Source organism: Caretta caretta, chromosome 15 (assembly GCF_965140235.1).
Source record: "Caretta caretta isolate rCarCar2 chromosome 15, rCarCar1.hap1, whole genome shotgun sequence".
NCBI classification, from domain to species: domain Eukaryota; kingdom Metazoa; phylum Chordata; order Testudines; family Cheloniidae; genus Caretta; species Caretta caretta.
The window spans coordinates 5,484,119-5,499,036 of record NC_134220.1 but is presented as its reverse complement, the minus strand read 5'-3'; positions in this window follow the sequence as shown (position 1 = coordinate 5,499,036).

Here is a 14,918-nt window from a genome sequence, read left to right as displayed (position 1 = left end):
AATCAATTCTCTGCCAGCCGCATTTTTCACAGGGCCGAAAAGCGTTTTCCTGAGCAGTGGCGCTGGATGGATGGATTGTCAGCATGTCACTGAGCGGGGAATCACCAGCCGGGATTGGAGCACGTTTTTTTCTGGCTCTCCCTGCACAGAGCAGCAGCAGTATGACACCCCGGCCGTCAGGAGAGTGCAGGTTCCTGGAGTATTTTGAACAGACAGGGAACTGAGTGGCCTGGATTCTTCTCTCCTCACATGAGGTGAATCTTGGCAACTCCAGAGAAGTGTGTGGAGATGTACAAGGGTGAATGAGAGGGGAATGGGGCTCAGTGTTCTCCTCTCCTTCTTGGATACAGCCCGTCCGCAATGGTCCCTACCTTCTGTGCGGTGCTCTTGTTTCTCCCCTCCAGGACCTACCACATTTCCATGTCTAAACTGCTGTCTGGAAAGCCCGCAATGCTGCACAGTTGAGCTCTGGGATCAGACCCCGGGCGGGGCGGGGGGAGGCTCCAATAAGACTTCGTGGTCTGCTGGAGCCAAACCGCGTGCTTCAATTTGTTTGAAGATCCAGAAGCTGCTTCTAGCTGTTCGTAATCCATTCAGATGATCTTGAACTAAGCTGGCAATACATCAGATAGGCAACATTCAGAGGAAATGCCCTGAGAGGGAATTCCCACGTCTTCTTTGGTGCACAAGGCAGGCACGACTCTCAGGGTGTTGGGAATGTCCTCCTCTCCAGACCCTGGTAAGAGATTTACTCCCTGTGAAGAGTTTGCCAGGTTACACAAGTCTGCCAGGAATCTCTGCCTGCATTGCTTCTTCTTCTGTGAGCATAGCTGCGTGTGGTTAGTGTCAGTGTATGGCTGGTGCATGCAGCATGTTCACTTGTCTGACAGGTTACACACTCAGCTCATTATATCCATGCCAGGAGTCCTTCCCCACTCTATACTCTAGGGTACAGATGTGGGGATCCTTCATGAAAGACCACTAAACTTATTTCTACCAGTATAGGTTAAAACGTACCCAAGGCACAAAGTCTGTAAACGCTGCCACCACCAAGTGATTTAACAAACAATCAGGGAAAGGACCACTTGGAGTGCTTATTTCCCCAAAATATCCCCCAAACCCTTACATGCCCCCTTTCCTGGGGAGGTTTGAGAAAAAACAAAGATGATCACAGACCAGCCTTGGATTTTGAAGATCCAAAAAACCCAATCAGGTTCTTAAAAAACAGAACTTTATTACAAGAACAAAAATAAATAAGAGAAAAATTCTGTAAGATAAGACTAGAAACTAAGATTACAGGAAGTCATTTTCAAAACATAGAGAATCCCTCAAGGCAAAAACCTTAAGTTACAAAAAGACACAAAAACAGGAATTCACATTTCCTCCATCACAGCTAATTTCTCAAAAATCAAAACAAAGAAAACCTAATGCATTTTCTAGCTAGATTACATCTTATACAGGAGTTGGAGGGCTTGCATACTTGATCTGTTCCCGGCAGAGGTATCATACAGACAGACAAAAGCCTGTTCCCTTCCCCAGATTTGAAAGTATCTTGTCCACTCACTGGTCCACTCACTGGTCTACAGGTAAAAGGCCTTTGCCTTTGGCCAGGAGGGATTTTATAACACTGTATACAGAAATATGGTTACCTTTCCCTTTATATTTAGGACAATACCAATTCAGCTTTACCGATAAGCACTCGACACCGTAGGTCCTGGAGTCAGGCGTCTCAGGAATTTCTAACCCCTTAATATTATTCAACTGTCTCCTAGTCAAGCCTATAATGGCCATTTTGATAAAGGACGGTTTGGACCCTGAGGGGCACATCCAGCTTCACGATGTAAATGAGCTTCATGAGCCAATTTCATCTATACCTCCCCTTCTCCAGAGTTAGAGCCCTGCTTCCCAGCACCTGGGTTCCGCTCCCCCATAGGCGAAGGAAATCGGCTCCTCACTGAACTTGGAAGTCAGAGTCCTTGTATCCTTACCATAGCATGCCCAGCAGCCCCAGAACGGAGCCTACCCACCGTGGTGCCATCCACAGCCTGAGGACTGTAAGAACCACATGCCTATAGAGAGCTGAGCCTCACGTATGTACCAATGGCCCATCTTGATCCCTTGGGGCTTCCCTCCACAAACCCCAATATTTCCGATGTTTTTCTGCTCTTCTACGTCACCCAGGTCCGGGAGCATCTGCAAGCATCTGCAGGAATGTCACCATCTTACGCCTCCAAGTACTGGCATCAGTACTGTGCAGGCGGAGTCACGTGCTCAGGACTCAGGAAGGCAAATTAATTACCGGAAACTGGCACCTGTGCAAAACGAAACAGTTTCAGCCTCAACGTTCTCAGTGGTTTCAGCCTTCTGGATCTAATCTGACCTGCTGGTCATGAGCAGTATAGCACTCTCCTGGGTTCCATTTTGCCGACCCCGTTTTCTGCCAACTACTGATCCCACATCCTAAGTGCTTGGAACCAAATGATCACAGATCAGTGGGTCTTAAGCATGGTGGAACTGGGGAACAGCTTTCAATATATTGCTACACTCTCTTCCAATCGCCTTCCCCATGTCTCTTCAGGGACTACTCTCACAAGACTGTGCTGCTTCAGGAAGTGCACTCTCTGTTCGTCATGAAGCCATAGAGGAAGTTCCCATGTTGTTCCCAGGGAAGGGATTTTATTCCCATTAGTTCTGAATCAGAAAGGCTGTGGGGGCTATTTTAGCTCTAAGGCAGTTAAACAAGAAGTTAACGAAAACAAAAAATCCAGATAGTTGCTCTAATGCCTATTATGTCTTCCTTAAATCCCACGGGCTGGCATACTGTCTCTAGATTTAAAGATGCTTATCTTCACATGGCATTTCAGCAGAGCCACTGAAAATTTCTCACGCTTATGGCTCCCACTATCAGTTCTCAGTGCTGCCTTTCTGACTATCAGCAACCCAAGCCTTTTCACGAAATACATGGCTAAAGTAGCACAATTACTCTGAAAGATAGGCTTTCACGGATTTCTTTACCTGGCCAGTTGGCAAATAAGGGACCTGTCCGAGTCTCAGGTATTCTCCAGAGTAGCCACTATTTCATCCATTTTCGACATGCTGGGCTACAAATCAATAAACACAAATCCATCCAGTCTCTCGTGCAAACAATACAATTCATTGAAGCACATCTCTACGCTACAAAAGCTAGGGCTTTTATGCTATAGCAGAGGTAACAAGTGATACGGCTCTTTGCGCTCTATCTGAAGGCCCACTCTGTCACCACGCTTCGGAACGGCTTCAAACTTCTGGGACAGAAGGCATCTTCGTAATGTAGCATACCAGACTACCTCTCAGACTACGAGGTCGACTCGCCTTGGTGTACTCAGTGGCCTGTCAACATACAGCCACGGTGGTTCAAGTACGGTCTCAAGCCTCACAGTAGTCCTGAGAGCACTGGGGAATTCTTGCTCCTCCAAGCAGAAGAAAACTGTGGCGCAACGCATGTTTTTCACGAGAGTCCCCATATTAAAGCCATAGACACACTAATTGCTAGATGCAATTATGGGAACGTGACAGTCTCCCTCATTTGGGACACTTGGGAATACCAGCGGCAGGAGAGACGGCCCCGTGAAGGCGAGCTCACCTTAAATGATGTTTAGACACACGATGGGAATCAGAAGCCTCAAGTCAAAAGATGAGAGCTGGAGGAGGCTCAACAACCCCTGAAGCACCTAGAGTAAGAGAGGAGCAAAGGAGATCCGGTGGCCAGGATTTCACACCCACAGCAAGATAGCAGTAGCGAGCAAAGACCTACTCTGACCCAGGACAGCATTGCCGGGAATGTGGAAAGTTGTACCATTTTCGCAGTGTGCTCGAGAACAGAGGTTAAGTCAGACTTCTTCAAGAGTGTGAGAACAACTCAGTCGGGGTGATGCCAGCATGATGCTCTACTCCAGCCCCCGAGCACATCAGGTTCAGGCTGTCAGGACAGGAAAGCAACAAGGAACAATACCAACCTCCGTGCATGCAACAATGATAATAGGCAAACTTCCTGTGCAATTTGAGCTGGATAATGAGATTGCCTGCTATGAGATTCCTGGGGGTTAATTGCATATTAACACACCCATTACAAAGAGCAGTCCCACCCAACACACCAGAGCAGATGGAAGTCAACGAGGCTATGAAAAAGCAAATCCAACTGCTGCCGTCAAGACAGTAATCCTACAGTGTGGCCAGAAGGCAAAAAGACAATTTCTTTTATGCACAGAACCATATTTTCAAACCAAAGATGAGGTGACTCAGCTCACAGGATGGAATGATATTCTGAGGACAGAGAGCTGTTGTTCACACCTCATGAGATCCGGATGTCATTCAAAAAAACATATACCTCACTCCTGCACATTGACACTTGTCTTAGGTGGCCTGAAGAGTACGTTTAAAGGCGGCGAATGACTGCACCGCTCCTCTCCGTGATAGAAGGGTGTGATAGCGACCAATTTTGTGACAGAGGCCAAAAGAGACTCAGTTACCACACAAGCTGTCCACTTGACCATGGAAAAGGTGTGAGAGGACTTATTTACCTCTAGTACTTGATTTGCTATTCAAATATTTGGGAGGTCAATGCCCTGCCTGATATAAGAAACCACTCACTAACTGGCAAACTGACAGATGAAACTGTGAATATTGTATTCACTTGCAACAGACCTATAAAAACGGTCCATCTAGCTCTGTATGCTGTCTTCGGACAGTGGCCAGCGTCTGATACTCAGAGGGAGTGAACAAAACAGGGTAATTTATTGAGTGCTGTTCAACAGGCAGTCAGAGAGTTAGGGTTACAGTAAGGAAACCCTAACCACAATTTAATCAAACCAGAGATTCAAGGGAGGATTCAACCCTTCAAATCCAACTTTTTCAATTTGCCGACAACCAAGTTAACTGTCAAGTACAAGGGCAGGTCAGGAGCATGGACTTCTACAGCCTATGATGATTATCCCATCCCCATACTGTTCGGGGAAGACTTGGCCAATCATGTGAAGTCAGCCAAGAGGGGCGGAATGGTCACCAGAAGCTAGACTAAACCAGCCGTCACGCCTAGCTTTGCTCCGGAAACGTCTATCAGGACCCGGTCAGAGGTGATGAATCCAGTACTTGAAACCCCGACACCAGGGGGCCCCACCGAACCTGAACCAACAGCAGCCCATAACCCTACACAAGAGGCTCAGCCAGAACCTGAACCCCAACATAGTACCCCAGCGGAGAGCGGTTCACAGTCAACGGAAACAGCCCCATCCCCTACATCGCTTCCAGAGGGACTAAGACCAGGTCCACAATTCAATGAGGAACTGATGTCTCCAGCATCAAGGGAACAGTTCCAGACCGAACAGGAAGCAGATGAAAGCCTCCGGAGAGCTTGGACGGCAGCATGGAGCAGCCCACCGACTCTCAGCTCTTCTACTCGATCCAGGTTTGCTGTAGAAAGAGGACTTTTATACAAGAAAACTCTTTCTGGTGGACTCCAGGTTCATTCCACTGGGAGGGAATGGGCAAGGATGTTTCTACCTACGTCCGGTCTTGTGAAGCACGCCAAACAGTGGGAAATCCCCAAGACCAGATTAATGCCCTTCTCCAGCCACTCCCCATCATTGAAGTTCCATTTCAGCAAGTAGCTGTGGATATTCTGGGAGGGACTATGAAAAAACCTTTGGGAAAGTCATGGGATAAATCACTTGATTGCCTCTCCTTACCACCATCAAACAAATGGCATGGTGGAGAAGTTTAATGGAACTTTGGGGGCCATAATACGTAAATTCGTAAATGAGCACTCCAATGATTGGGACCTAGTGATGCAGCAGTTGCTCTTTGTCTACAGAGCTGTACCACATCCCAGCTTAGGGTTTTCACCATTTGAATTTATACATGGCCACGAGATTAAGAGGCCATTACAGTTGGTGAAGCAGCAATGGGAGGGATTTACACCTTCATCAGGAACTAACATTCTGGACTTTATAACCAACGTACAAAACACCCTCCGAACCTCTTTAGCCCTTGCTAAATAAAACCTACAGGATGCTCAAAAAGAGCAAAAGGGCTGGAATGATAAACAAGTCAGAGAGCGTTCCTTCAAAGTAGGAGACCAGGTCATGGTCTTAAAGGCGCTCCAGGCCCATAGAATGGAAGCATCATGGGAAGGGCCATTCACGGTCCAGGAGCGCTTGGGAGCTGTTAATTATCTTATAGCATTCCCCACCTCCAACCGAAAGCCTACCATATTAATTCTCTAAAGCCCTTTTATTCCAGAGAATTAAAGGTTTGTCAGTTTACAGCCCAGGGAGGAGATGACGCTGAGTGGCCTGAAGGTGTCTACTATGAAGGGAAAAGTGCGGGTGGCGTGGAAGAGATGAACCTCTCCATGACCCTTGGGTGTATGCAGCGACAGCAGATCCAGGAGCTGTGCGCTAGCTATGCACCGACGTTCTCAGCCACCCCAGGACTGACTGAACGGGCATACCACTCCATTGACACAGGTAATGCTCATCCAATTAAAGTCCAACCTTACCAGGTGTCTCCTCAAGCTAAAACTGCTATAGAACGGGAGATCCAGGATATGTTACAGATGGGTGTAATCCGCCCCCTGTCAGTGAATGGGCATCTCCAGTGGTTCTAGTTCCCAAACCAGATGGGGAGATACGTTTTTGCGTGGACTACCATAAGCTAAATGCTGTAACTCGCCCAGACAACTATCCAATGCCACGCACAGATGAACTATTAGAGAAACTGGGACGGGCCCAGTTCATCTCTACCTTGGACTTAACCAAGGGGTCCTGGGAGGTACTGCTAGATGAATCCACCAAGGAAAGGTCAGCCTTCACCACACATGTCGGGCTGTATGAACTTAATGTACTCCCTTTTGGGTTGCGAAATGCACCCGCCACCTTCCAAAGACTTGTAGATGGTCTCCTAGCGGGATTAGGAGAATATGCAGTTGCCTACCTTGACGATGTGGCCATATTTTCGGATTCCTGGGCAGAACACCTGGAACATCTACAAAAAGTCTTCGAGTGCATAAGGGAGGCAGGACTAACTGTTAAGGCTAAGAAGTGTCAAATAGGCCTATACAGAGTGACTTACCTTGGATGCCAGGTGGGTCAAGGAACTATCAACCCCCTACAGGCCAAAGTGGATGCTATCCAAAAGTGGCCTGTCCCAAAGTCAAAGAAACGGGTTCAATCCTTCTTAGGCTTGGCCGGTTATTACAGGCGATTTGTACCGCAATACAGCCAAATTGCCGCTCCACTGACAGACCTAACCAAAAAGAAACAGCCAAATGCCGTTCAGTGGACTGAAGAGTGTCAGAAGGCCTTTAACCAGCTTAAAGCGACACTCATGTCTGACCCTGTACTAAGGGCCCCAGACTTTGACAAACCGTTCCTAGTAACCACAGATGCGTCCGAGCGTGGTGTGGGAGCAGTTTTAATGCAGGAAAGACAGGATCAAGAATTCCACCCTGTAATGTTTCTCAGCAAAAAACTGTCTGAGAGGGAAAGCAACTGGTCAGTCAGTGAAAAACAATGTTACGCCATTGTCTACGCTTTGGAAAAGCTACGCCCGTATGTTTTTGCCTGCAAACCAACCTGCAAACCAACTATGCTGCGCTACTGTGTTTTCATTTCAGTGGTTGATGCACTCTCCCGCGAAAATTTCCCGGAATCAACTGGTTAAAATCATCCTTGAGATGTAGAAAAAAAAATCCTTTCACCTGTAAAGGGTTAAAGACCTTTCCAAACAACGCTTTCCTAATTAATAAACCCAGATAAAAGTTTGGTGGTGGTTGTGGAACTCCAAGGGCAAAAGGTAAAATACCTTGTACCTTGGGGAAGTTTTAACCTAAGCTGGTAAAAGTAAGCTTAAGAGCTTTTCATGAAAGTCCTCACATCTGTACCCTACAGTTCAGAGTGGGGAAGGAACCTTGACATGGAGTTGCTTTACTGATCATCTTGTCTATCTTAACCTCCATAATACTATCTAATTCTTCTTTTAACCATATTATAGGTTTCTCCTTCGCATATATTGTTTAAATCCGCTGCTTATTAATTTCATTGGGCGAGCAGTGTTTGCTTATTATTTGAAGGGGTAAATAACACTTCTCCATACTAGTCATGTTTTTATAGCCACTATCATATTCCCTTTCGTCGTCTCTTTTCCAAGCTGACCAGTCCTTTTATTCTCTAATTTTGAAGCTGTTCTGTATTTTTAATAAATTTGTTGCTCTTCTCTATAATTTTCCGTATTTTAATATATCTTTTTGAGATGGGGCACCGGAATTTGAGGTATGGCCATACTATGGATTACTAAAATTCTGATATTTTATTTTATCTATCCCTTCCTTAATGGTGACCGCTATTTACATTGGCTCAAATTAAAAAAATTAAATACAGATGGGAGCTTTACAACTAGACCTCTTCCCCAACGTAGCCACACCTGTGAAAATATCTAAGACACTGCTCTACAAGGAAAAACAAAAGGAGTACTAGTGGCACATTAGAGACTAACCCGTTTATTTGAACATAACCTTTGGTGACATACAGCTTTCACTTCATGTTTCTTCTGGTTCGGATCCCATGTTAGCATTTTTGACACAGAGGAATGCCCCATTATAGAGACAAGACTCAAATACAGGTACTGATGGAATGAAGGCCCAAACGCCTGCTACTAATAAGGAAAGACCTGTGACTATATAATCAATCAAGTCTGCAGCAAAGCAAAGACTCCAACTCAGCTATCTGCCTGCAGCATCAAACTGAAAAGACACGGAGTATGGTGTCAATCCTTTTTTTGTAATTTTTATATTAAAATGTTTGTACACTAAGAAGATGCATCATGATCAATAGAACTGGGCCCCTATTTTACTGAGGAACTTTTATTAATGGGAACCTAGAACAACAGAGTTTGTGAAAAATTGGGCTTGAAGAAACAGACGTATGGACAGAGCACGGCACAAGGTTTAACAATTTTCTCTTTGTGCAATAAGCTTCTCTCTTTGCTACTGAAGGGCCAGAGACGATTTTGTTTGATTCACTTTGCCCTGAATGCCCTATTCACCAAGAGCAAAATGGACGAAGCAAAACCAACATCCTAGGGTCACGGTGTGAATACTAGACAACCCACCACAGTACCGGCAAGTTAAATATAAATTAGGAGCCGGCACAACGGTGAAATGAGTGCAAGATACATGTAAAAGATTAAAAAATAGCACAGATGAGGCAGAAGATGTGAAGGTCCACAGCGGAGTCATTCTTTTTAGGTGAAAAAGCTGAGGAACTGTCCGAGACTGAGGCGTCAGTAGAAGAGTGTTTGAAAGAAATTGATGAATTTAACAGTAATAACTCACCAGGAGCTGTGGTATTCAACCAATTATTGTAAAGATCCCAAATACGAAATGGCAGAACTAACAATTGTGGTATGCAGCCTATCACTTAAATAATCCTTTTACCTGATGACTGCAGGCTAGCTAATGTAAAAAAAAATTAAAAAAGAAAAAAGCTCCAATAACGATATTCTAACTGCTGGCAATTAAGCCTAAAGTTAATGCCAAGGAAATTCGTTGAAATTATTATAAAGAACAGAATTATCTGACACATAGATGAACACTACATATTACGGAAAAGTCAACCTGAATTTGTAAAAGGAAATCATGCCTCACCAATCTTTGATAGGTGTTCTAGGGTTCTCAATAACCATATGAGAAGGTGCTACAGTGGCTATCGGATTTTCTAAAAATCTTTGACAGGGTTCCTCACCAAAGATAAAGAGACATATCATGGCTTTTCGCATGGTTTCGCACGAAACTAAGGGTTGAAATAAATGATCAGCTTTCACACTGGAGAGACGTGAAGAACTTTGCTCGGACCAGTACTGTTCAATATATCGATGAATACTCTTGAGTCGGTAAAGAGTGGGGTGGCAAATTTTACATATAATACAAAATCACTACACATAGTTAAGTCTAAAACAGACAGTGAAACGTTAGAGAGGGATCTCACAAAACTGGATGAAATTGTGAAACAAAATGGCAGCTGAAATTCAATGTTGATGAGAGCAAAGTCATGCATTTTGGAAAAAAATCCCAACTATACATGCAAATAATGAGTTCTAGACCTGAAGAGGAGTACAATGTAAGTTCAAAAGCTTGTCGCTCTTACCAACAATAATTATTGTCCTTGGGCCCATAAAAGATATTATCTCACTCATCTTGGGTTCTAAATTCGCAGCTCGGTGTGCAGGGGAAATCAAAAAAGTTAAGTAAATGTTAGGAACAATTTGGAAAAGATGGTAAGGTATGAAATACCATAGATCCACTATTGAAATCCATTGTATAGCCACACTTTCAATACTGCGTGCAATTCCAGTCGCCCTATCTCAAAAAAGCGAGAGTAGAAGTTGGAAAGGTACATAGAACGGAAATAAAAATGTTTAGGATTTTTGAAACAGCTTCCATATCAGGAGAGATTAAAAAGACTGGGACAATTTAGAAAAAAGACGTGTACGAGAGGTACATAGAGGGCTAAAATCATGAATGGTGTGGAGAAAGTGACTAACCTTCTATTTACATTTACCGGTTCATATAACAGAAAAACCGGGACTCACCCAAAGAAATTCGCAGGTTTAAAGCTAACATAAGGCAGTACTTCACACAACATATAGTCAACGTCTGGAAAGCATAGTCAATGGATATTGTGAAGGGCAAACGTATGACTGGGTTAAAAAAATAATTAGATAATTTAATGGCTGATAGGTCAATCAATGGCTATTGTACAAGATAGTCAAGGATGCAACTCCATGCTCTGCTGTTTCTAAACCTTGGCCTGCCAGAAGTTGAGAGTGGACGACAGGCGACGGATCCTTTGATAATCATGTTCTGGTCGTTTCCTCTTAAGCATCTGGCCTGCCCACTGTTGAAAAGAAGGCTACTGGTGTAGATGGACAAGTATCACCATTCTCATGCGAGATTTAAGTATGCCCATTGTAAACCTGCCCTTGCAGCAGTGCAGAATCTGCACTAGGAGTTTGCTCTGGTGTAACTATATCCATGGAATTACACAAAGTGACGTTCCTTAATCTCTGTCTCTCGTGCACGTAAGAGTTAGGACTCCCTTCCAAAATCAATCTGTGCGTCTGTAAACCCTAGCCTGTTTTAGCCTTCTTAGCAAGTGCTCATTTGTAAGCACTACTTAGAGAAAACGAGTTCCCTCTGATGCAGTTTATTTAGCCAATGATCCACCACACATAATCCGCTCACAAAACAAATACACAACCACGCACACACACGCAGACTAACTAATAGTGAATCAATACGGAAGTAGAGTTTATCCTGATGCTGTATATATCAATGTATATACCAATAAAGGTTGTGTGTAGTCAGAGGTACGCAGAGGTCTTCCAGAGTGGTGCATCAATTTATCTATATACTTGCCCAGTTTTACAACAGGCTACATCAAAACCACTAGCGCACTCAGTACAAACTAAAATTTCATACACAGTTCCCAGCTTTATATACCATATTATACAATAATATAACATGCGTAAACTCACTGTATAATACATGCATTTAAGGTCATTTACTGATGCATGCATACAGAATAATGAGAATGAAGATGTCATGGTGTGTATGCAGTTGCGATGTAAAAAAATGTATAGAAGTTTAAAAGGAGGAGCTGGAAGCAGCGGTATTGGCGACAGCTAAAATGATAGCAATTGAAAATGTCTAAGAAACCCCCATCGCCAGTTCTGCAGGTAATATTTTGCTTTTGATTCCTATCTACAAAGAGGAGTCCACCTCAAGCTTTGTGTTTCCTTTGCTGATAAACTCTATAAAATAGTATGAGCCAGTTCTTTTTAAAGAACATTGGAAGACAAAACACCCTGTGAGTGTGGGTTAACCAGTAGAATGTTTTCAGAGAAAGCGCTGAGTTTCAGACGTGCCAGCTTTAAATGAAAGTAAGCTTTTGTACGCTCTATACTATCTTCAAGTAGTCTAAGTAGCTTTTCTGTGCCGTGAAACTTGGGGTACACAAGACACGGCCGACTCCGGAAAAGCGTCGAGTAGTCTGGAAAGGTTAAGAGCCACGGTTATATAATGCTTCCTTTAATCACAGACCTTTGCTCTGTTCATCAGTGACACTAGCCTTCATGACACTTTGCGACAGTCTTCGTCAGTATAATTGTGGAAGCGTGCACAGATGTACACACCAAAAAACCTTACATAATAGGACAGTCAAATGGAGCGTTGCCACAGAATGGCGTTAGGAGCTAGCAAGCAATGGATTTTCTTGGGGTTCCCAGCAGCAGGGCTTGGTATTTGCCTCATTCTACGCCACACAACTTTTCAATATTACCTGGAAAAATCAGAAAAAATTACATCGTGACAGTAAGTTAATCCGGATCCGGGACAAGGCCTCTAATATAGGGATGATCCCAGTATCGGAAGTCTAAACCTATATGTAGTCAGTTCAGATAACTGAAATTGTTCTCATCTGCTCTGCACATAACAGATTCACATATTTGTAACCAGATCTTACCATGATACATGTGTACAGTGTAGTGCTGGAACAAAGCCCTGAGTATATAGTACACGAGACATCCTGGAAATTCATATTTAGTGTCTCTCAGTGCCCTCCAGAACAAGGCAGATACATTGGCGAAGCTAAAGTTTTTTCTTTTCCTAACTGTCAAGTCTTCTCATGCTCCTAAAGTTCATGGCCACTGAAAGTCTTGACTGTAAGTCTCACCTCTGCCTCGATAACACTTTACATTCCTTCCCCATTTTTGCCACGATGGCTGCCACTTATACAGTGTGACCCACGAGGTCCTGGCGCCACGGTTTGTGCTGCTCCTGCCCCCTAGAATCCATTGTTAGCACTAGCAGCAGAGCTTCAGTCTGTAAAGTGCAAGCCGGCCTCCCCTGCACCTTCATTTACCTCCCTATAAGCAGTGTGCACTTGGCAAATCCCCCATCACTCTGTACAAAGAGAGAGAGGTGGCTGCAACCCTGCTGCCTTCCAGGGAGTTGGACTTCCCCTCTCCTAGATACCATGGTGATGGCCACCACAGCTACATAGAACAGACTAATCGAGCGTACTGATGTAAGTTACATTGTGCAGTCGCACGATCTTACACTGTGGTATTACTAACACATAAATCTGCAGCGCACAGCTTACTGAGACTCCCTGAGAGCGAGGAGACAGGGAGTTGTTACTGTGACAGATGGCCCGACGAATCTATACCCAAAGTAAAAGCTTTGTTAAGCTACAATTAAGGCTGTAAATATATAAGCCCTACACAGCAGGGCTGCGAGTTGAAGAATCGCACATAGCTCCTGGCAGGGAACATCCTGTCTCCACTGGTTATCCCTTCAGCCTAGCTCTCTCTGCAGGCTATCCCCTCACAATGCCGGTCCCTGGGCAAGTTCCCTGAACACCTGAACGATGGTAAGAAGGCTGCTGTGCGGCCTTGGTGCTATGCAGCTTACAGGGAACTTAGGTCTTGGTTTATTGTCTTAACTCCAAGACTTTGAGAACATAATGTCCAGTGTAAACGACATAAATTTCATTCATACCTACACTTGGAAATGACAATACAACCACTGAGCTAATGGTGCTTGAATGCTCTTACATACCACCCTTTGTTAACTTAATATGAATATATCTGACCCAGGAGATCCCTGAGAACCCCTATGCGCCTCCTGTGCCCTCTGCCTGATGGCTGCACTACGGCCCCGGATCACTCTTTCCCACACGCGGCACTGGCTTGCTCTGGAAGAATAACCCCTACTAGGCAGTTGGTATCAGTGTCTGTGTTTTCCTTAGAAACTTGAGATTGTCACTAATAAATGATCACTTTCAGCCTAAAACCACGTGGGAGGGTCATAGGCTACAAACCTGTGGAGGAGGACAGACCAGGAGCTCATAACGCCTACGCTTCAGGCTCTCTACTGGCTGCCAGTTTTCCTCTGACTGCCATTCAAAATATTGCTCACTGTCCATAAAACCCTAACTGGTGTAGGCCCTCATTACAACCATGTAACAGTTGTGCTTAGCGAGAACAAGGATGTGGGGCAGAGCATAAAGAAAGATGGCGTCTCTTCCTGGCCCTTTGCCTCCTTGGACAAGTCCTGTCCCTTTCTGGACCTCAATTGCCCCTTCTGAGTAGTACATCCCCTGAGGTGTGGCTCATCCCTCCTCCCTGGTACTTGCTATTTGGAATGGTTCTTCCCTGCCCCCAGCTCTGCACCTTTGCATTTTTTGGCTCCTGTGTTCTTCATTTCAACACATTTCAGCTCCTAGTGCCTCCCATTCTGTCCCAGGCTTTAGACCCATCAATTACCCCTGTTATTTGAGTGTCCCTGTAATGCTTTTCAGCACACAATTCACCTGTCTCCTCCCCAGTCAGAGCCAGGCCCCCCCCAAGACTTTCTCTATAGACACTTCCAGGAGGGTCTCAAGTCCTTTCCACTGCTGTGCCGGGCGTGTGGCTGGTACTGTGCATGCAGAGACTTGACTCACTGGGCTCTGTGCCTATGCTCTCGGCTGCCTTCAACCCCACCCTGATTCCAAACTCCATCTAATACATGGAAGAAGGTACTGTCACTTAACATCTTTGACACTGGATTTGGGGAATAAAGGTCAGACCCCCTCGAAAAAGGGCAATGCAGATTTAATACACATAGCCTTTTGGAGCGGAGGCGGTGATGGGATCTAGGGAAGGCATGCTGCCTGCTCCAGAACTTAATGGCAGGTTAGCATGGTGTTGCTTCCCTCCAGCACTCTCTAACAGTAGAGCTCGAGTCTGGATTGCATGCCGACCCCTGCCAACCGACTGCCTGCATAGCCCAGCACACAGTACAACTGTTATCGCCCCAGACCTGAAATTAACCCAGGTCGGGA